At 41.8% G+C, this 22,112-nt stretch overlaps 1 long non-coding RNA gene across 1 annotated transcript in view; it reads right to left on the bottom strand.

The window, feature by feature from the left end:
• Positions 1–291: 291 nt before the first annotated feature.
• The window catches only part of LOC122549961, a 28,778-nt gene continuing 6,957 nt past the window's right edge, over positions 292–22,112 (bottom strand). The window contains exons 2-3 of the long non-coding RNA XR_006311714.1: positions 526–780; positions 292–442 (exon numbers count right to left, since the gene is read on the bottom strand). This is a non-coding gene — a long non-coding RNA (uncharacterized LOC122549961). The remainder of the gene's footprint in view (positions 443–525; positions 781–22,112) is intronic.

Here is a 22,112-nt window from a genome sequence, read left to right as displayed (position 1 = left end):
CGCAAACAATTGGACTGCATTACAAAATATCAAGAACGGAGTTAAGGGGGATTTTAACATTTGGTTAAAATCACATCTTCTGCAGTATTTGTTCTGTACTATTATAGATAAAGCTAATTTTTATGGCATAGTTATTTTCAAATTCATTTCCAGTTACATTATAAATATATTGACATCAACAGATCAATGAATATAATTTAACTGTAAGTTTTCCAAGGAATAATTACCAAAAAATGTCATATCTTGAAGAAAATTTGTTATTCTGATGACTGTGTTCGTACCTTTGCACTTTGTAACGTCACTGTTCTTTAATTGTTTACAATGAAATCAATTCTGTAGATTCTGCAAACAGCTAGTCTTGCACTGTATGCATATTGATTGAAGCATTCCTCTGGCTCTAGCTGTTCTACTTGTCTCACTGTAGTATCATGGCATCGTTGAGCTATTATTATTAAGCCTCAGATTAGAAAGACTCTACAAGTAGAGAGAACACTGACTTCCTTAAACACTATGAGAAGGACTTACCTCTCTTTAGGAGTTTCTCTGAGAAGCTCTTCACTGTTTCAATGGCAAATTCATTTTGATAATCCAAACGTGCATTAGCTAAGGATGCTGGAGGAGTCCCTGTGAAGCCTTGATATGGTTCATTTGCAGGGTGGCCTCTGCTTCCGGACAGTGAATAATCCTGAGGTAGATATCTTGGAGCAGGGTACTTCTGGGAAAGGTAGTCTAGGGGATAATCCTGCTGATGATTGGCTTGAGAGTGTCCCAGTTGTGATCCTGAGTGGAGTAAATGTATTGGGAATTAAAGGTACTCATCATGTCGCTGTGTACCATGTCTCGTCATAATCACATGTGGCATGTTCTCAATTTCTGACAGGTGTAGTTTTTTCTGCCTGAATTACACATGCTTGCACCTTAATATTTCTATAAAGGTTTTTAAAATTATTGAAAGAGAACTAAAACAGAAACTAATTTGGATGATCAAATTCTTTATCTTACTTCAATTCAGATATTTTCCAAAAGTGATTTTTAATACATTAGGAATGTCTGTGGATTTCTTATTGAACAGTTGTTCAAGCAAAGTTATGGCTAACCGCATGCAGGAAATAATGTGTGTCAGGTATACACCAGCACCTTTTGTTCTCAATAGCTCTTCGTGATGTTTATCTGTTTCAAATTCACATACTTTCAGTTCAATAAATTTCCCGTATCTCTGTAACCTTTGATCTGAAGTTATGTATTGACAGATGAGGAAAGAAAAGACGATTTTCTCTTTCCCAGTTTTATTTCTCACTTCTCATAATCCTCAATTTTGCGACACAATTCCACAAACATAGATTTTCCGAAAGACCCTCTCCCAAATTATCCATCGACGTGTGCATATTTTGAGGGGAAGCAATGGCCCAGGGGTATCTCTAGTTTAATAATCTAGAAACCCAGGAAGTGTTTGGGAATCTTAGTTTTTAATTCTTCCATGGCAGATGGCAGAATTTGAATCTGATAAAAATCTGAAATTAAGAGTTTAATGATGACCATTGCTGATTGTCAAGGAAAGCCCATTTAGTTCACTAATGTTCTTTACTGCTGTTCTTACGTGTTTTGGTCTACACGTGATTCCAGACTGAAAGCAATGTGGATGACTCTTTGTTGCCCTTTGGGCAACTAGACTTGTCCAGTGACATCTCCATCCCATGGATCATTAAAAAATCCAACAAATAGAATTTGGTGGCTATTGACCTATAGAAGGCATCAGTGGCAAGTTCAAGTCCTGTGCTCACCTGATCAACAAATAGTTGTACTACCTACAGAAGGTGATTAAGAATCAAGGAGCTCTAAGCATAAAAGAGCTGTTTCAGTTGCTAAGATAAATCAACTAAAGTAGCAATGGCTTTTGTATTGGTAAGTACAGTGTTGGTGCTATGTTGACTCCTGAAGGCCAGATTTTGTGCAGATAGAGACAATCTCAGGTTAAATTTGCATGTATGGTTCATAAAAATTGACAACTAGGAAAAGCAAAGAACAAACAGATCTGCTTGACAGACAATCCTCTGGTTTTGAAGATTTAGAAATGAACTAAGCAGTATTTACTCTCAAGAGCTTCACAGGACCTCAATATGATTTATTGGATAGAACCACCAGTGTTCTCTTATTTTGTGATTTTCTTTCATTATCTCAAACATAAATTAAACCATTTATTATTTTAAAACAGAGTGAAAAGTGTTTCTTGCAGGTACCTTTCTCATCTGGCCTGTGAATATTTATAAAATGAATTTTTTGACAGGCTTTCTTTTCTGATCTGTGATTTACCAATTTATAGCAAATTTTCTGGGCAAAAAGACAAATTCAGATTGTTTTCAGCTCAAACTAAGGGAAATGGTTGTCTGATTCTTCTTAACATTTACTGTTAATGCATTTATCTCCATTTAATTTCATCCTCAATTGGGTTTGTTAAGTCTACATGTTTCAAAATCAATTTCTCTTTATTTCCAAACATTGAGTGTAATCAGATAATACTACTTTGATGTTCAATATCATATAGAGTCATAGAGTCATAGAGATGTACAATATGGAAACAGACTCGTCGGTCCAACCCGTCCAAGCCGACCAGATATCCCAACCCAATCTAGTCCCACTGCCAGCACCCGGCCCATGTCCCTCCAAACCCTTCCAATTCATATGCCCATCCAAATGCCTCTTAAATGTTGCAATTGGACCTGCCTCCACCACTTCCTCTGGCAGCTCATTCCATACATGTACCACCCTCTGCGTGAAAATGTTGCCCCTTAGGTCTCTTTTATAGCTTTCCCCTCTCACCCTAAACCTATGGCCTCTAGTTCTGGACTCCCCAATTCCAGGGAAAACACCTTGTCTATTTATCCTATCCATGCCTCCCATGATTTTGTAAACCTCTATAAGGCCACCCCTCAGCCTCCGACACTCCAGGGAAAACAGCCCCAGCCTGTTAAGCCTCTCCCTATAGCTCAAATCCTCCAACCCTGGCAACATCCTTGTAAATCTTTTCTGAACCCCTTCAAGTTTCACAACATCTTTCTGATAGGAAGGAGACCAGAATTGCACACAATATTCCAACAGTGGCCTAACCAATGTCCTGTACAGCCGCAACATGACCTCCCAACTCCTGTACTCAATACTCTGACAAATAAAGGAAAGCATACCAAACACCTTCTTCACAATCCTATCTACCTGCGACTCCACTTTCAAGGAGCTATGAACCTGCACTCCAAGGTCTCTTTGTTCAGCAACACTCCCTAGGACCTTACCAATAAGTGTATAAGTCCTGCTAAGATTTGCTTTCCCAAAATGCAGCACCTCGCATTTACCTGAATTAAACTCCAACTGCCACTTCTCAACCCATTGGCCCATTTGATCAAGATCCGGTTTTAATCTGAGGTAACCTTATTTGCTGACCCCTACATCTCCAATTTTGGTGTCATCTGCAAACTTACTAACTATATCTCTTATGCTCATTTCCAAATCATTTATATAAATGATGAAATGTAGTGGACCCAGCAACGATCTTTGTGGCACTCCACTGATCACAGGCCTCCAGTCTGAAAAATAACCCTCCGCCACCATCCTCTGTCTTCTACCTTTGAGCCAGTTCTGTATCCAAATAGCTAGTTCTACCCATATTCCGTGAGATCTAACCTTGCTAACCAGTCTCCCATGGGGAACCTTGTCGAACGCCTTACTGGAGTCCATATAGATCACATCTACCGCTCTTACTTCTTCAAAAATCTCAATCAAGTTTGTGAGACATGCACCATTTTATTTTTATTCATCATACTAAAAACCAAAGTTACTGATCTACATCTGCCATATATACTCAGTGGATTTAAAGTTATAGTTAATACAACATGGTGTGCTTGCTATTTTAATTCCTTACTCCTTTATTAAAATTGTCCTGCTGTGCTAAATGTGGACTAGGCCCATGAATTATACTAAAAGGAGAACACATGAATAATTTGGAAAAGCCCAGTACAGTATGAATGATTTTCTATTCATAATGAGTATGTCATTAAAAGAAATCCTGTATTTTAACACCACCACTTTAGCGCATAGTGGTTCTAACATAATTTTAACAAATGGTGGATTTAACACACAACTTAAAGTGATTGAGTGGGGAAATCAGATTAATCAAAAAGCTGGGTTTATTTTCCCAACAGCTTCTTCCTGCCATGGAATAGTTTGTGCTCATGTCCTCAGCATAACACAAATTATATAAAAGAGTTTCAGTATTTTGTATAGAGACCTTTTACTGTAGTTAATATTTAAATTTGTTTTATACCAGAAGCTCTGTACCTTAACCTATGTCAACCCAGATTTATAATAAAGTCCAACAAATTGTAGTTGACCCTGTATCGACCAGGATTCTAGCAAGGTTAATTTTAAGGGAGATTTTGTTAAATTTCTACTGCAGGTATCCGTATTGGAATCAATGAATGTGCTGTGTTTAAATCTCTTAATGGCCTTATGATCCATTCCTTGTCTCTGCCATTTGTGCAACTGAGCAAGTATGGCTTTTGCTTTTTGGGACTCATATTCTGGAATTCTCTCCCCAAACCACTCCCCCTCTTGCTGCATTTTAAGACCCTCCTAAATATCAGAGTTGCCAGAATAATCCCAGAGTTTAAAGGGTTATACTTTGAGGGCACTAAATTGTATTCCTTGTGTTGAGAAAGTTCAACATTATTTAACATGTAAAGAAATCAATTGATCAGATGGAACAGCATTTGTATCTTACCTCTAAGTTTCTTTGAAAATTAGAGCCAGTGAGTGGAATAATGATCCTTAGAATCATAAAATCCCTACAGTGTGGAAGTAGCCCATTGAATCCCCACCAACCCTTCAATCAGCATTCCACCCAGACCCATTCCCATCGTTAATCCACCTAGCTAGCACATCTCTGAATACTCAGGGCAACTTAGCATGGCAAATTCACCTAACCTGTACATCTTTGGATTGTGGGAGGAAACCAGCATATCTGGAGAAAACCCACATTGACACAACGAGAACATACAAACTCCACACAGACAGTTGCCCAAGGCTGGAATCAAACCCAGGTTGCTGGCACAGTGAGGAAGCAGTGCTGACCACTGAGCCGCCTTGTTTGTGTTTACTTTTATTTATTTATAGGATGTGGTTGTTGCAGGCCCAGCATTTCTCCTCCTGAGAGGCATTGAGAATTACTGCAATGCTTGGTGTGCAGGTCTACCTACAGGGTTGTTAGGGAGGGTATTCCAGGATTTTGGTATAGCTATTGAGAAGGAATAGTAATTGTCTTGAAAGTGAACTTACAAGTAGTAGTGTTTTTCTTTAAATAGGATGTCATGTTAGCGGTTTTCCAATCCTCCAAGACCCTTTCTGACCCTAATGATTCCTGAAAGATCGCCACTAATGCCTCCACTATCTCTTCAGCTATCTCCCTTAGAATTCTGGGGTGTAGTCCGTCTGGTGCAAGTGATTTATCCACCTTCAGGCCATTCAGTTTTTCTAGCACCTTCTCCATGGTGATGGCCACCATAGTCAGCTCTGACCCTTCACTCTCTTGAAGTTTCGGGATGACCACACCCTTCTCCACAGTGACCCTCCACAAATATCTGTCCACTCTTTTCAAACAATTCACAGATCATAGTCACAAATCTCTCTTTCTTTGTGCAGGGACAGACAGACAATCAAAAATAATCCTCCAACCATCCCTGCCAGGGCAGTGTGAAGGAAGAGCTGCTGGGGATAAGTTGCTAACAGCAGTAAAGGTATTTCCTTTGTCTTTTCCTCTGGGCACCCTCACCAATTGTTCCACTCACTTCTCCAGCCCCTTTGTCAACTGCATTAAAAAAAATAATTTTCCAGCCTCTTTCAGATCTGGATTAAGGGACTTGAGCTATTAATTCTCCCTACAGATACAGTCAGACTTAATCAGTCCCATAGTTCTTTTTGTTTTTATTTCAGATTGCCTGCATCCCCAGTATTTTATTTTCAATCAAAATACTGGAACTAGTTGAATGGCTCCACTAAGAGGAAAGTAATTGCATTGCAGTTCTTTGTAAACTGAGGGACCATTACAATTTAGCTCGTATACATTGTACTCCAAAACATTTTACGTAGAAGAAAATAGGAAAATGCAGAAAGTGCTGTAGAAATAGTCTTAAAAGAACATGTCAGATCGCCAAAAGGCCTACAAATTCAATGGAGCAGTGATTTTTTTTGGGCACTGAATCCACATCAGAAATGCACCACACACCATTCTTCTTAGGGCACCCATTTGAAACTGGGGGCTCCTTAGCAAATCAGTGGCTAAATTCAGTCTGTCACTGGCCTCAATATGTTTAGTCCTGACTCAATGTAGCATGCATTTTGCAAGCTTAGAGCATACTCTTCACCAAACAGCAGCCAGAACATGTTAAAAACTAGGATTAACTTCAGCTAAGTAAAGAATTCCAGGATTTTTATCCTGTACCAATGAAAGCTGTCAGAATGAGGAGGCAATGGCTTAGTGGTATTATCACCAGGTTATTAACTGAAAACTCAGCTAGTGTTCTGGGGATTTGGGTTCAAATCCTCCCACGATGAATGGAGGAAGTTGAATTCAGTAAATGACTCTAATTTGGAATTAAGAATCTGGTGATGACCATGATATCATTGTTGATTGCTAGGAAAAATCCATCTGGTTCACTAATATCCTTTAGGGAAGGAAATCTGTCATTTTTACCTGGTCTGGTCTACATGTGATTGCAAATCCAGAGCAATATGGTTGACTCTTATCTGCCATCTGGGCAATAAATGCTGGTCTAGCCAGAGATGACCACATCTTGTGAGTGAATTTAAAAAATGATCAAGTCAGGATTTTCTGTGCCTTGGAAGTCATAATTTTTCTGTGACATTGTTGCTGTTTTTTGCTTGTTGCTTATCCCTAGCTGCCTTTAGGAAGGTGATGGTAAGCTGATGTTTTTTTTTAAAATCCTGTAGTCCATTTGGTGTAAGTACACTCACAAGATCATTAGAGAGGAAGTGCCAAGATTTTGACCCAGTGATACTGAAGGATTAGTGATATATTTCCAACTTAGGATGGTGAGTGGCTAGGAGGGAAACTTGTATATAGTGGTTGTTCCATAAATTTGCTGCCCTTGTCCTTCCAGATGGAAGTGGTCATGGGTTTGGTAAGTGTGCCTAAGGAGTCTTGCTTAATTTCTGCAATGCATCTTGTAAAATGGTACACTCTAATGCAACTGATCATCAGTGATGGAGAGAGTGAATGTTTGTGGATTGGATGCCAATCAAATGGGCTGCTTTGGACTAAATGGTTTCAAGCTTCCTGAGTGTTATTGGAGCAATACTTATCCAGACAAGTGGGGAGTCTTCCATCACACTCCTGATTTGTGCTTTATAGGTATTGGATAGTTTTTGGGTAGACTGGAGATGACATACTCGCAGGATTACTAGTCTCTGACTTCCTCTGATAGGCACAATATTTATATTTCCAGTTTAGTTTCCGATCAGCGCCCAGGTGTTGATAGTCCAGGACTCAATGAAAGGAATGCCATCGAATGTCAAAGGGCAATGGTTATTTCCTTCATGGCATTGACTGGCATTTGTGTGGTGTACATTTTACTTGCCACTTGTCAGCCCATGCCAGGATATGTCCACTTTTAATTCCATTTGAACAAGGACTGCTTCAGTGTCTGAGGAGTCATGAATGGTGCTGCACATTGTGCAATCATCAGCAAACTTCTGACCTTATGATGGAGAGAGGTCATTGATGAAGCAGCTGAAAATGTTTGCACCTAGGACACTACCCTGAGGGAACTCCTGTAGAGATGCCCTGGAGCTGAGAAGACTTTCCTCCGGCAACCTCACATTTTCCTATGTGCTTTTTATGCCTCAAATCAGCACAGAGAAACCCACCCTCCCACTGTCTTCTCCCTCAGTACCCAGTGACTTCAGATTTGTTCCTTGATGCCATACTCAGTCGAATGCAGCCTTGATGTCAAGAGCTATCACTCTCACCTCACTTCTGAAGTTCAGCTCTCTAGTCCATGTTAGAACTAATGCTGTCATGAGGTCAGGACCTGAGCGACCCTGGCAGAACCCAAACTGGGTATTATTGACAGGTAATAGCTAACCAAGTGCACTGTTAATGACCCCTTCCATCGTTTGATTGATGAAATTGGGCAATAATTGGCAGGGTTCAATTTGTCTTGTGTTTTCTGTACACCGACATGAGCGGGCATATCAGTTTCCACATTGTCAGCGAGATGCCAGTGATTGCTCCTGTCATGACCTTCTTTGCTCTTCGTTGAACCAGGACTGATCTCCCGGCGAGATGGTAATAGCAGTGTGGGGGATAAGCTGGGCCATGAGGTGACAGATTGTGTTGGAGTACAATTCTGCTCCTGTTGATGTCTTGAATTACTAAGTTGCTTGGGTTTTATTCCTCCACCGTGATGAATGTTGTGGGTTACTAAGTGCTGCCAGTATGCTTGGTGAGGTGGTGCATTCAAACCATCTGTACTTAACTGAGTCCGAGCATAATGCTCCAGAGTCTTATCTCCGAGAGGAACTGAAACATTCCCATCTTGTATTTTCAAAAGTATAAGGTGTAGACAATGTCAAGATCTCAGTATTTAGAGTCATAGAGATGTACAGCATGGAAACAGACCCTTCAGTCCAACCCATCCATGCCGACCAGATATCCCAACCCAATCTAGTCCCACCTGCCAGCACCCGACCCATATCCCTCCAAACCCTCCCTATTCATATACCCATCCAAATGCCTCTTAAATGTTGCAATTGTACCTGCCTCCACCACATCCTCTGGCAGCTCATTCCGTACACGTACCACCCTCTGCGTGAAAATGTTGCCCATTAGGTCTCTTTTATATCTTTCCTCTCTCACACTAAACCTAAATGTTGAAGATCTAAATTGGAGAAAGGCCAATTTTGACAGTATTAGGCAAAAACTTTCAAAAGCTGATTGGAGGCAGATGTTCGCAGGTAAAGGGACGGCTGGAAAATGGGAAGCCTTCAGAAACAAGACAAGAATCCAGAGAAAGTATATTCCTGTCAGGGTGAAAGGAAAGGCTGGTAGGTATAGGAATGCTGGATGACTAAAGAAATTGAGGGTTTGGTTAAGAAAAAGAAGGAAGCATATGTCAGGTATAGAGAGGATAGATCGAGGGAATCCTTAGAAGAGTATAAAGAAAGTAGGAGTATACTTAAGAGGGAAATCAGGAGGGCAAAAAGGGGACATGAGATAGCTTTGGCAAATAGAATTAAGGAGAATCCAAAGGGTTTTTACAAATACATCAAGGACAAAAGGGTAACTAGGGAGACAATAGGGCCCTTCAAAGATCAGCAAGGCGGCCTATGTGTGGAGCCACAGAAAATGGGGAAGATACTAAATGAATATCTTGCATCAGTATTTACTGAGGAAAAGGATATGGAAGATATAGACTGTAGGGAAATAGATGGTGACATCTTGCAAAATGCCCAGATTACAGAGGAGGAAGTGCTGGATGTCTTGAAACGCATAAAGGTAGTTAAATCCCCAGGACCTGATCAGGTGTACCCGAAAACTCAGTGGGAAGCTAGAGAAGTGATTGCTGGGTCTCTTGCTGAGATATTTGAATCATCGATAGTCACAGGTGAGGTGCCGGAAGACTGGAGGTTAGCAAACGTGGTGCCACTGTTTAAGAAGGGTGGTAAAGACAAGCCAGGGAACTATAAATCAGTGAGCCTGACCTCGGTGGTGGGCAAGTTGTTGGATGGAATCCTGAGGGACAGGATGTACATGCATTTGGAACGGGAAGGACTGATTCGGGATAGTCAACATGGCTTTGTGCATGGGAAATAATGTCTCACAAACTTGATTGAGTTTTTTGAAGAGGTAACAAAAAAGATTGATGAGGGCAGAGCAGTAGATGTGCTCTATATGGACTTCAGTAAGGCGTTCGACAAGGTTCCCCATGGGAGACTGATTAGCAAGGTTAGATCTCATGGAATACAAGGAGAACTAGCCATTTGGATACAGAACTGACTCAAAGGTAGAAGACAGAGGGTGGTAGTGGAGGGTTGTTTTTCAGACTGGAGGCCTGTGACCAGTAGAGTGCCACAAGGATTGGTGCTGGGCCCTCTACTTTTTGTCATTTACATAAATGATTTGGATGCGAGCATAAAAGGTATAGTTAGTAAGTTTGCAGTTGATACCAAAATTAGAGGTGTAGGGGTCAGCAAAGAAGGTTACCTCAGGTTAAAACCGGATCTTGATCAAATGGGCCAATGGGTTGAGAAGTGGCAGTTGGAGTTTAGTTCAGGTAAATGCGAGGTGCTGCATTTTGGTAAGCAAATCTTAGCAGGACTTATACACTTATTGGTAAGGTCCTCGGGAGTGTTGCTGAACAAAGAGACCTTGGAGTGCAGGTTCATAGCTCCTTGAAAGTGGAGTCGCAGGATAGTGAAGAAGGTGTTTGGTATGCTTTCCTTTATTTGTCAGAGTATTGAGTACAGAAGTTGGGAGGTCATGTTGTGGCTGTACAGGACATTGGTTAGGCCACTGTTGGAATATTGCGTGCAATTCTGGTCTCCTTCCTATCAGAAAGATGTTGTGAAACTTGAAGGGGTTCAGAAAAGATTTACAAGGATGTTGCCAGGATTGGAGGATTTGCGATATAGGGAGAGGCTTAACAGGCTGGAGCTGTTTTCCCTGGAGTGTCGGAGGCTGAGGGGTGGCCTTATAGAGGTTTAAAAAATAATGGGAGGCATGCATAGGATAAATAGACAAAGTGTTTTTCGTGGAGTTGGGGAGTCCAGAACTAGAGGCTATAGGTTTAGGTTGAGAGGGGAAAGCTATAAAAGAGACCTAAGGGGCAACGTTTTCACGCAGAGGGTGGTACATGTATGGAATGAGCTGTCAGAGGAAGTGGTGGAGGCTGGTACAATTGCAACATTTAAGAGGCATTTGGATGGGCATATGAATAGGAAGGGTTTGGAGGGATATGGGTCGGGTGCTGGCAGGTGAGATTTGATTGGGTTGGGATATCTGGTCGGCATGGACAAGTTGTACATCTCTATGACTCTATGACTCAACCCTCCATCACCCTCCTTACTTTCAAGCTAGTTGGCTAGAATTAGGAGTCTAATGATGACCATAAATCCATTGTCAATTGTCAGAAATACCCATCTCGCTCACTGATGTCCTTTAGGGAAGGAAACTGCCATCATTATCTCATTTGGCCTAATGTGACTCCAGATCACAGAAATGTGGTTGACTCTTAACTGCACTGTGGGCAATTAGGAATGGACAATAAATGCTGGCCTCATCAGCAACACCCTCAGCCCATGAATGAATAATAATAAAATTGAACTGTAAGTTAGTGTTGACCCCCATGCTATTAATTCTATTGAATTAATGACACTGTTCCATCTGACCACAAGCGAAGAGGATTGGACCATTGCTTGCTGAAGATGGTCACTGCTCCGACACCTATATGGCGTTCATATCACATGCCAGTTATCAGTCCTAATCTATATGGTTTGCTGTGGGCAGAAATGAGCAGGTTGGTTGTTATTGGATGCATCGTAAGTGGAGTTTGTGTAATTGCTATTGGATGAATCTTGAATGGATTTTGTGAAAATGCTGTTTGATGTTATAACAGAGATAAGGTTACAAAATGACACTATAGAAGAGCTCTGGGCTCAGTCCACTGGCCTGAGGAAAATCTGCTGCAATATTTCAGTGATTCAGGGAAAGGTTACTAATTATTTGTGATTGGTCTAGCTCAGCCATCTTCTATCTAAGGCAGAGAAAGTGAGGACTGCAGATGCTGGATATCAGAGTCGAGAGAAGGGCACTGGAAAAGCACAATCAGTCTGGCAACATCCAAGGAGCAGGAGAGTCAAAATTTTGAGTATAAGTTTGTTCACCAGGATTCTTGGTCCATGCCTGGATCAAGACTATGGCAAGATGAAGAGGTGAGAAGTTTGGCATATTTCAAGTTTAATGCATTTGTGGTCATTACTAATGAATATTTGCCACTTAATTGCATCTAACAATTTTTTTTCCATTGTTGTTGATAATTGGAAGGGAACTGAAAGATTACTAAATGGGAGGGTTACATTTCAGACTGTTTTTGTGGATAGAACATAGTGGAGCAATTTGTCACATTGTACCATTGGAGGTGGCACAGAAGAACTGCTGTGTTGGGACTAGATCTGGCACACAGTATTTCAAGCTCAAAAGAATGTGAAAATACATTGTGAGTTCTAGTACAAGAGATAGAGTTGTGACATGGAAATTACAATTCACCCCCCCTCCCCTCACACAATCCTGACTTTAAAATATATTCCTGTTCATTCACTGTCACTGGGTGAAAATCCTGGAACTCCTTCCCTAACAGGATTGTGGTTCAAGAGAATAGGTCACCACTTCCTTTTCAAAGTAACTATGCAAGGGCAATAAATGCTGCTCCAGCCCGTGAGGTCACATCCTATGAATGAATTTTAAAAAGGCATTGGAGCCGACATATTTTCTTCTTTTCCTGCTGCATTTCTCAGTATCACAGAATTGTTAGGCTCAGACGGGGCCCATTCAGTCCATCATGCCTACACCCAATTTTCTGTTACTTAGTGACAATCTCCTGCCTTTTCCCTGTATCCCTGCATACTATTTCTATCCAACTGATCATCCAATACCCTCCTGAACACCTCAATTGAACCTGCCTCCACTATGTTTCCAGGCACTGCGTTCTGTATCTGAAACACTCTGATATTTTTCTCATATCACCCTTGCTTCTTTTACACATCATTTAAATCTATTCTCATTTTGCAAGTCACCTACTATCCTTTCTTGCTTCCCACACCCCTGCCAAGTTAGTCTAAAGCCCTCCCAATTGCAAAATGCCCCACAAGAAATCAGTCCCAGTTCTATTCAGGTGCAACTTGTACAATTGCCTTCTTTCCCAGAACCAGTCCCAGTGTCCCAGGAATCTAAAGCCATCCTTCTTGCACTATCTTTCTGCCCATTCATTGATCTGCCTTATCTTTCTCTGTTGGTACTCACTTGATTGTGGCACTGGGAGCAACTCAGAGAACACTACATTTGTGATCTTGCTTGCTAAATTTCTACCAACTCCCTAAATTCTGCTAAGAGGACCATATGCTTCTTCCTACCAAAGCCATTGATACCAACATGGACCACAATCTCTGGCTGTTCGCCATTCCCTGAAATATGTCCCATAACTGCACTATGACGCCCTTGACCCTGGAACCAGGAAGACCCTCTTGGAGTCATATTAACAGCCACAGAAATACTTGCCAGTTCCCTGAAATAAAGAATCCTTCATCACTATCACTCCTCCTCTCTTTGTCCTTTCCAGACAGCCTGCTTCTGGTGCCTGAAGCTTAGCACTTCCTTGAGGAACTAGTGTCCTCATCAGCTTCCAAAATGTAAAACTAATTTGTGACGAGACACCAGGGAATTCCTACATTGTCTGCCTGTTTCTCGTGAGCTGCCTGGTGATCACTCATTCCCGTCCTTCCTCCAGTCCCTTAAGCTGCAGTGTGACCACCTCTCTAAAGGCGCTGTCCATGCAGTTGTTGGGTTGCTCGCTGAGCTGGTGGGTTGTTGCGCGAATGTTTCTTCACCATGCTAGGTAACATCATCAGTGCAACTTCCGTGAAGCACTGTTGTTCTACTCTGCTTGTGTTAGAGTAAATGCACCATCAGTCTGTGGGAACTAGGGAAGAAATTGCTGGGCCTCTCGCTGAGACATTTGTATCATCGATAGTCACATAGTGCCTTAAAACTGGAAGTTGGCTAAACGTGGTACCATTATTTAAGAAAGGTGGCAAGGATAGGCCAGGGAACAATAGACCTGTGAGTCTGAAATTGGTAGTGGGCAAGTTGTTGGAGGCAATCCTGAGGGACAGGATTTATACATATTTGGAAAGGCAAGGATTGATTAGAGATAGTCAACATGGCTTTGCGCATGGAAAATCATGTCTCACAAACTTGATTGAGTTTTTTGAAGAAGTAACAAAGAGGATTGATGAGGGCAGAGTGGTGGACATGATCTCTATGGACTTCAGTAAGGTGTTCAACAAGGTTCCCCATGGGAGACTGGTTAGCAAGGTTACACCTAATGGAATACAGAGAGAAGTAGCCATTTAGATACAGAACTGGCACAAAGGGAGAAGACAGAGGGTGGTGGTGGAGGGTTGCTTTTCAGACTGGAGGCCTGTGACCAGTGGAGTGCCACAAGGATTGGTGCTGAGTCCGCTACTTTTTGTCATTTATATAAATGGTTTGGATGGGAACATAGGAGATATAGTTAGTAAGTTTGCACATGACACCAAAATTGGAGGTGCAGTGGACAGTGCAGATATGTTCCTCAGATTACAACGGGATCTTGATCAGATGGGCCAGTGGGTTGAGGAGTGGCAGGTGGAGTTTAATTTAGATAAATGCAAGGTGCAGCATTTTGGGAAAGCAAATCTTAGCAGGACTTATACACTTAATGGTAAGGTTACCATGTTCAGTATCTCATGTGTCTGAGCAAACTGATTAAAGGTTGAATGGTTTTGTAATCGGAAAGTGTCAGGTACTGCAGAAGTTGGACATGTTATAATGTTACAATTTACATTGGCATCAGATGTTCCATACTGGAGATGTGATATTGCATGCAATATTAATAATTCAATTTCTTAACAATTGACATATTGCAAGTTATTTTTCTTTATCCTAGCAGATTCAGATATGTTTTTGAAAGCACGGGGTGTAAAGATCTATTTACGTACAGAAACAATGCATTTGCTTTTTGCATATGTGTTAATTTAACCCTGTTTGAGACTAAGTGACAAACTCCCTATCTGCACTCAAATTTGTTAGCTTTCTGCTGAATGCCCATATCTGCAACTAATTGTCTTCATACAGCAATTTCAAAGTAGGAAAAATTGCAAAGTGTTTCACAGAAGGAAAATCAGACAAAAATTGACACCCCAAACCACAAATCAGATATTAGAAAGGGTAACTTTGTTTTATAAGGACACAGGGACATAAGAGCCTGGCTAATATGGTGTAATTATTTAAGGAAGGTGGTAAGCAAAAGCCAAGGAACTATAGACGGGTGAACTTGACTTCAGTTGTGGGTAAGTTGTTTGAGGGGATTCTGAGGGACAGGATTTACAAGTATTTGGAAAGGCAAGAATTGATCAGGGATAGTTAACATAATTTATTGAAGGGAAATTATGTCTCACTAACTTGATTGAGCTTTTTGAAGAAGTAATGAAGAAGATTGATTAAGGCAAAGCAGTGGCCATTTTCCATATTGGTTTCAGCAAGGCATTAGAAAAGGTTCCGCATGGTAGACTGGTTAGCAAGGTTAGATCACATGGAATCTCGGGAGAGCTAGCCATTTGGACACAAATTGGCTTGAAGATAGAAGACAAAAGGTCATGGTGAAGACTTGCTTTTCAGACTGGAGGCCTGTGACGAGTGGTGTGGCGCAAGGTTCGGTGCTGGGTCCACTGCTTTCTGTCATTTATATAGATGAGAACATAGGAGATATGGTTAGTAAAATTGCAGGTTACACCAAAATTGGTGGTGTGGTGGACAATGAAAAAGGTAATTTCAGAGTACAACAGAACCGTGAAAAGATGGGTTGAGGAGTGGCAGATGGAATTTAATTTAGATAAATGTGAGGTGTTGCATCTTGGTAAGACAAATCAGGGCAGGACATATACACTTAATGGTAGGGTCCTGGGGACTATTGCAGAACAAAGAGATCTTGGGGTACATGTTCATACTTCCTTGACAGTGCAGTCACACATAGTCAGGGTAGTGAAGAATCCATTTGGTACCCTTGTCTTTATTGGTCAGTACATTAAGAATAGGAATTGGGAGGTCATGATTCTCTCGACTGGCTGAACCGAAACCTCCTTAGAGATCAGTTATACTGACTGTCAGTTCCTCTGATCTCCCGCTAAATCTGGATTTGATTACTGAGCTGTTGTTCCTCCTCTCAGGCCTGAATGAGACTCCTGATTATTAGATGAGGTGTGAATGGTTCTCCAATTAAAGTAAGTGGTTTTCTGATAGTTTTGAATGTCCAGTATATCTCTTTGATGGATATATATTAATGTTTTACTGGTTGTGTGAAGACCTTCACATTCAAGGGCAAACAGATTTACATGTAGTACAATGGTGAGGATGTTCAGTATCTCTTGTGTCTGAGCAAGCTGATTAAAACTTGAATGGCTTTGTAATTGTGTAGGCTCCAGGATGTCTCTGTTGTTTGCTCTGCAGGATGGTGTTCATTGTCTTTAGCTGAGGTTCTTGTGGGGATCTTCCTGTAGCTTTACCTAAACCCTGTTCCAGAGCTTGCATTGGAAGCCAGAGATCTCAGTGAATCTTCGTTCAAATGTTTTCACAAACTCCTGTCCCAAGTTCAGAGGGTTTTGGTCCAGAGTATCTGATGGGAATTTTTGTCCCACGTTATAACGGGTCTAATCACAGACATGCTGTCCCTGTGCCCTGTGAGGTTGGGTGGCAGATGGGTGATCAGAAGTAGAGGTCATCACCCTGTCTTTCGTTCTTTGTGGTGTGCCAAAGAATATTTTCTGAGTATAAAGTTAAAATTGTCATAGTCTTATCAGACCATAGAGCTGCTTTCGCTAGAGAAAAACAACTGATGTTGTTTTAATCCAAGCATGTTCATACATCAGGCAAAGGGAGAGTTGAGTTCATGGTAACTTCAGCCAGTGTAAGAATTCAACACACATTGTTAGCATTATTCTGTATGACAAATTACACATCCAGCCAACTGAGCAAACCAAACCCTAGGTATGGCAGCACACCAACTGAGTATGAATGGGTAATAAATGCCCCTAGCAGAACATCTCCCTGCTATCATGTTTGGCCATAGAGTGATATGTGTGCATCTGATAACTCCCTATACCATTGGGAACTGTTCTAAATGCCCTCTCCTGATGCTTCTGTTTAATGTCTGCTTGTACGAAAAGTGGAAAAGAGGAGGAACAACGTTTATCTAAACAACATTTCACACTGTCTGCTCATCTGTGAAAAACAGACCAGTGGTTTCCCCATTAGCTCCCTATGAGAGTCCAGTCTCTCCATCGATACAGATACAGTCTTCCCTTGCCAGCTTTGCAGCCTGTTCTTCAAAAGAAATGAAGACACAAATATCTCATAGATTCAGAGATCATAGAATGCCTACAGTGTGGAAGCAAGCCATTCGGCCAATTGAGTCCACACTGACCCTCTGAAGAACATCCAATCCAGACACATTCCTCTATCCTATCCCTGCATTTCCCATGGGTAATCCACCTGGTATGCACACCCGTGGACACTTCTGGCCAACTTAACATAGCCAATCCACCTAACTTGCACATCTTTAGACTATGGGAATAATCTGGAAACCCAAGCAGTTCTGGGGAGAACATGCAAACTCCACACAGAGAGTCACCCAAGGCTGGAATCAAACATGGGTCCGCTGTGAGACACAGTGCTAACCACTATGCACTATGCTGCTCCACACAGGACTTTGGTTAGGCTGCTTTTGGCATTTAATTCCGGTCTCCCTGTTGTAAGAAAGATGTTCTTAAACCTGAAAGGGTGCAAAAAAGATTTACAAGGATATTGCTGGGATTGGAGTGTTTGAGCTATAGGGAGATGCTGAATAGGCTGGAGCTGTTTTCCTTGGAGCATTGGAGGCTGAGGGTTACTCTACAGAGGTTTATAAAATCATGAGGGACATGGATAGGGTGAATAGACAAGGTATTTTTCCCAGGGTAGGGGAGTCCAAAACAAGAGGAAATAAGTTAAAGGTGAGAAGAGAAAGGTTTAAAAAGGACCTAAGGGGCAACTTTTTCATGCAGAGGGTGGTGCTTGTATAGAATGAGCTGCCAGAGGAAGTGGTGGAGGAAAATACTTTTACAACATTTAAAAAGCACCTGGATGGGTGGATGAGTTGAAAGGGTTTAGATGAATATGGGCCCCTAATTATAATCCATGGACACTCATGACTCTGGCCAAATTTTACCCTAACTACACCTATAGGTTTTTTGACGACAACGTTGTCTGCTGGATCTCAAACAATGACATTCGGGAGAGATAGAGTGCTTGGTGGAGTGGTGTGAACAAACATAACAATCTCTCCCTCAGCATCAGCAAAATGAAAGAGCTGGTCACTGACTTCAAGAAGTAAGATAGAGGGCGTGCCCCGATCTACATCAATGGAGCTGAGGTAGAGATGGTCAAGAATGTCAAGTTCCCACGGGTGATGATCACCCAGAATCTAGCCTGGTCTAGCCACGTTGATGAGACGGTCAAGAAAGCACAACAACACCTCTACCTCCTCAAGAGGCTAAGGAAATTTGGCAAGTCTATGAAGACTAGTCTCCCTCCTATATGAAGGATGTTGTGAAAACTGAAAGGGTTCAGAAAGGATTTACAAGGATGTTGCCAGGATGTTCCAACTCATGGAGGGTTTGAGCTATGGGGAGATGTTGAATAGTCTGGGACTATTTTCCCTGGAGCGTTGGAGGCTGAGAGGTGATCTTATAAATGCTTATAAAATCATGAGGGGCATGGATAGGATAAATAGACAGTCTTTTCCCTGGAGTGGGGGAGTCCAGACGAAAGGGCATAGGTTTAGGGTGAGAGGGGAAAGATATAAAAGGGACCTAGGGGCAACTTTTTCACGCAGAGGGTGGTGCATGTATGGAATTAGCTGTCAGACGACGTGGTAGAGGCTGGTACAATTACAACATTTAAAAAGCATCTGCTTGGGTACATGAACAGGAAGGGTTCAGAGGAATATGAGCCAAGTGCTGGACTAGATTAATTTAGGTTATCTGGTTGGAATGGATGAGTTGGACCAAAGGGTGCTGTACTCTCTATGACTCTGACTTCTACCAGTTTTTATAAATACATCATAGAAAGCATTATATTTGGATGCATCATGACTTGGTATGGCAGTTGCCTAGTACCATAAGAAACTACAGAGAGTTGTGAACACAGCCCAGTCTATCATGCAAGTCAACCTTCCATCTATTGACTCTATCTATACTTCTTGTTGCCTCGGCAAAGCAGCCAACCTAATCAAAGACCCCTCCCACTCCAGTTATAATCTCTTACAATCCTTAAGGTACAAAAGTTTAAACACACATACCAATAGATTCAAAATCAGTTTCTTCCCCACTGTTATTAGACTTAAGAGTCATAGAGATGTATAGCATAGAAATAGGCCCTTCGGTCCAACCTGTCCATGCCAACCAGATATCCTAACCTAATCTAGCCCCATTTGCCATCACTTGGTCCACAACACTTACTTTTCATATGCTCATCTTGATGCCTTTTAAATGTTGTAATTGTACCAGCCTCCACCATTTCCTCTGACAGCTTGTTCCATACACACACCACCCTCTGCATGAAAACGTTGCCCCTTAGGTCTCTTTTATATATTTCCCGTCTCACCCTAAACCTATGCCCTCGGGTTCTGGACTCCCCAACCAGGAAAAAGACCTTGTCTATTTATTCCTATCCATGCCCCTCATGATTTTATTAACATCTATAAGGTCACCGCTCAGCATCCGACGCTCCAGGGAAAACAGCATAGCCTATTCAGCCTCTCCCCATTGCTCAAATCCTCCAACCCTGGCAATATCCTTGTAAATCCTTTCTGAACCCTTTCAAGTTTCACAATATCTTTCCGAGAGGAATAAGACCAGAATTCCATGCAATATTCCAACAGTGGCCTAACCAAGGTCTCTGTACAGCCGCAACATGACCTCCTAACTCCTGTACTCAATACTCTGACCAAGAAAGGAAAGCATACCAAACACCTTCTTCACTATCCTATCTACTTGCAATGCTACTTTCAAGGAACTATGAACCTGCACTCCAAGGTCTCTTTGTTCAGCAACACTCCCGAGGACCTTACCATTAAGTGTATAAGTCCTGCTAAGATTTGCTTTCACAAAATTCTGCACCTCGCAATCATCAAAATTAAGCTCCATCTGCCACTCCTCAGCCCATTGGCCCATCAGATCAAGATCCAGTTGTAATCTGAGGTAAACTTCTTCACTGTCCACTACACCTCCAATTTTGGTGTCATCCGCAAATTTAAAAGGTATACCTCCTATGTTCACATCCAAATAATTTAAATAAATGATGAAAAGTAGTGGACCCAGCACCGATCTTTGTGGCACTCCACTGGTCACAGGCTTCTCGTCTGAAAAGCAACCCCCCACCGCCACCCTCTGTCTTCTACCTTTGAGCCAGTTCTGTATCTAAATGGCTAGTTCTCCCTGTATTCCATGAGATCTGACCTTGCTAGCCAGTGTCCCAGGAGGAACCTTATTGAATGCCCTACTGAAGTCCATATATATCACATCTACTGCTCTGCCCTCATCAATCCTCTTTGTTTCTTCTTCAAAAAACTCAATCAAGTTCATAACACATGATTTCCCATGCACAAAGCCATGTTGACTATCCTTAAACAGTCCTTGCCATTCCAAATGTGTGTGAATCCTGGACTTCTGAGTGGATATTTCGAATTTCAAGTTTAATGTTGACATCACTGTTTGTGCAAATTATCTGCAGCCATAACATTGTATTCCTCACTCTGTTCTGTTACTGTATGCACTTTGTATGGTATGATCTATCTGTACTGCATGGAAAATAAAAATTATCACTGTACCTCGATACATGTGACAATAATAAATCAAATCAAATGCTGGCAAATAGAATTAAGGAGAATCCAAAGGGTTTTTACAAATATATTAAGGACGTCAGGGTAACTAGGGAGAGAATAGGGCCCCTCAAAGATCAACAAGGCGGACTTTGTGTGGAGCCACAGAAAATGGGGGAGATACTAAACGAGTATTTTGCATCAATATTTACCGTGGAAATGGATATAGGGAAAGAGATGGTGACACCTTGCAAAATGTCCATAATGCAGAGGAGGAAGTGCTGGATGTCTTGAAACGCATAAAGGTGGATAAATCCCCAGGATCTGATCAGGTGAACCCTAGAACTCTGTGGGAAGCGAGAGAAGTGATCGCTGGGTCTCTTGCTGAGATACTTGTATCATCGATAGTCACAGGTGCCAGAAGACTGGAGGTTGGCAAACGTGGTGCCACTGTTTAAGAAGGTTGGTAAGGACAAGCCAGGGAACTATAGACCAGTGAGCCTGATGTCAGTTCTGGACAAGTTGGAGGGAATCCTGAGGGACAGGATGTACATGTATTTGAAAGGTAAGGACTGATTAGGGACAGTCAACATGGCTTTGTGTGTGGGAAATCATGTCTCACAAACTTGATTGAGATTTTTGAAGAAGTAACAAAGAGGATTGAGGATGGTAGAGCGGTAGATGTGATCTATATGGACTTCAGTAAGGTGTTCAACAAAGTTCCCCATGGGTGATCGGTTAGCAAGGTTAGATCTCACGGAATACAGGGAGAATTAGCCATTTGGATACAGAACTGACTCAAAGGTAGAAGACAGAGAGTGGTGGTGGAGGGTTGTTTTTCAGACTGGAGGCCTGAGACCAGTAGAGTGCCACAAGGATCGGTGCTGGGTCCTCTACTTTTTGTCATTTACATAAATGATTTGGATGTGAGCATAAGATGTATAGTTAGTAAGTTTGCAGATGACACCAAAATTGGAGGTGTAGTGGACAGCGAAGAGGGTTACCTCAGATTACAATGGGATCTTGACCAGTTGGGGCAATGGGCTGAGGAGTGGCAGATGGAGTTTAATTCAGATAAATGCGAGGTGCTGCATTTTGGGAAAGCAAACCTAAGGTACACTTATACACTTAATGGTAAGGTCCTAGGGAGTATTGCTGAACAAAGATCTTGGAGTGCAGGTTCATAGCTCCTTGAAAGTGGAATCGCAGGTAGATAAGATAGTTAAGAAGGCTTTTGGTATGCTTTATTGGTCAGTCTTGAGTACAGGAGTTGGGAGGCAGAAGTGAGGTCTACAGATGCTGGAAACCAGAGTTTAGATCAGAGTGGTGCTGGAAAAGCACAACAGATCAGGCAGCATCTGAGGAGCAGGAAAATCGACG

The sequence above is a fragment of the Chiloscyllium plagiosum genome, chromosome 5, assembly GCF_004010195.1.
Source record: "Chiloscyllium plagiosum isolate BGI_BamShark_2017 chromosome 5, ASM401019v2, whole genome shotgun sequence".
NCBI lineage: Eukaryota > Metazoa > Chordata > Chondrichthyes > Orectolobiformes > Hemiscylliidae > Chiloscyllium > Chiloscyllium plagiosum.
The sequence above is the reverse complement of the archived record's forward strand: the minus strand, read 5'-3'. Positions and strand labels throughout refer to the sequence as shown.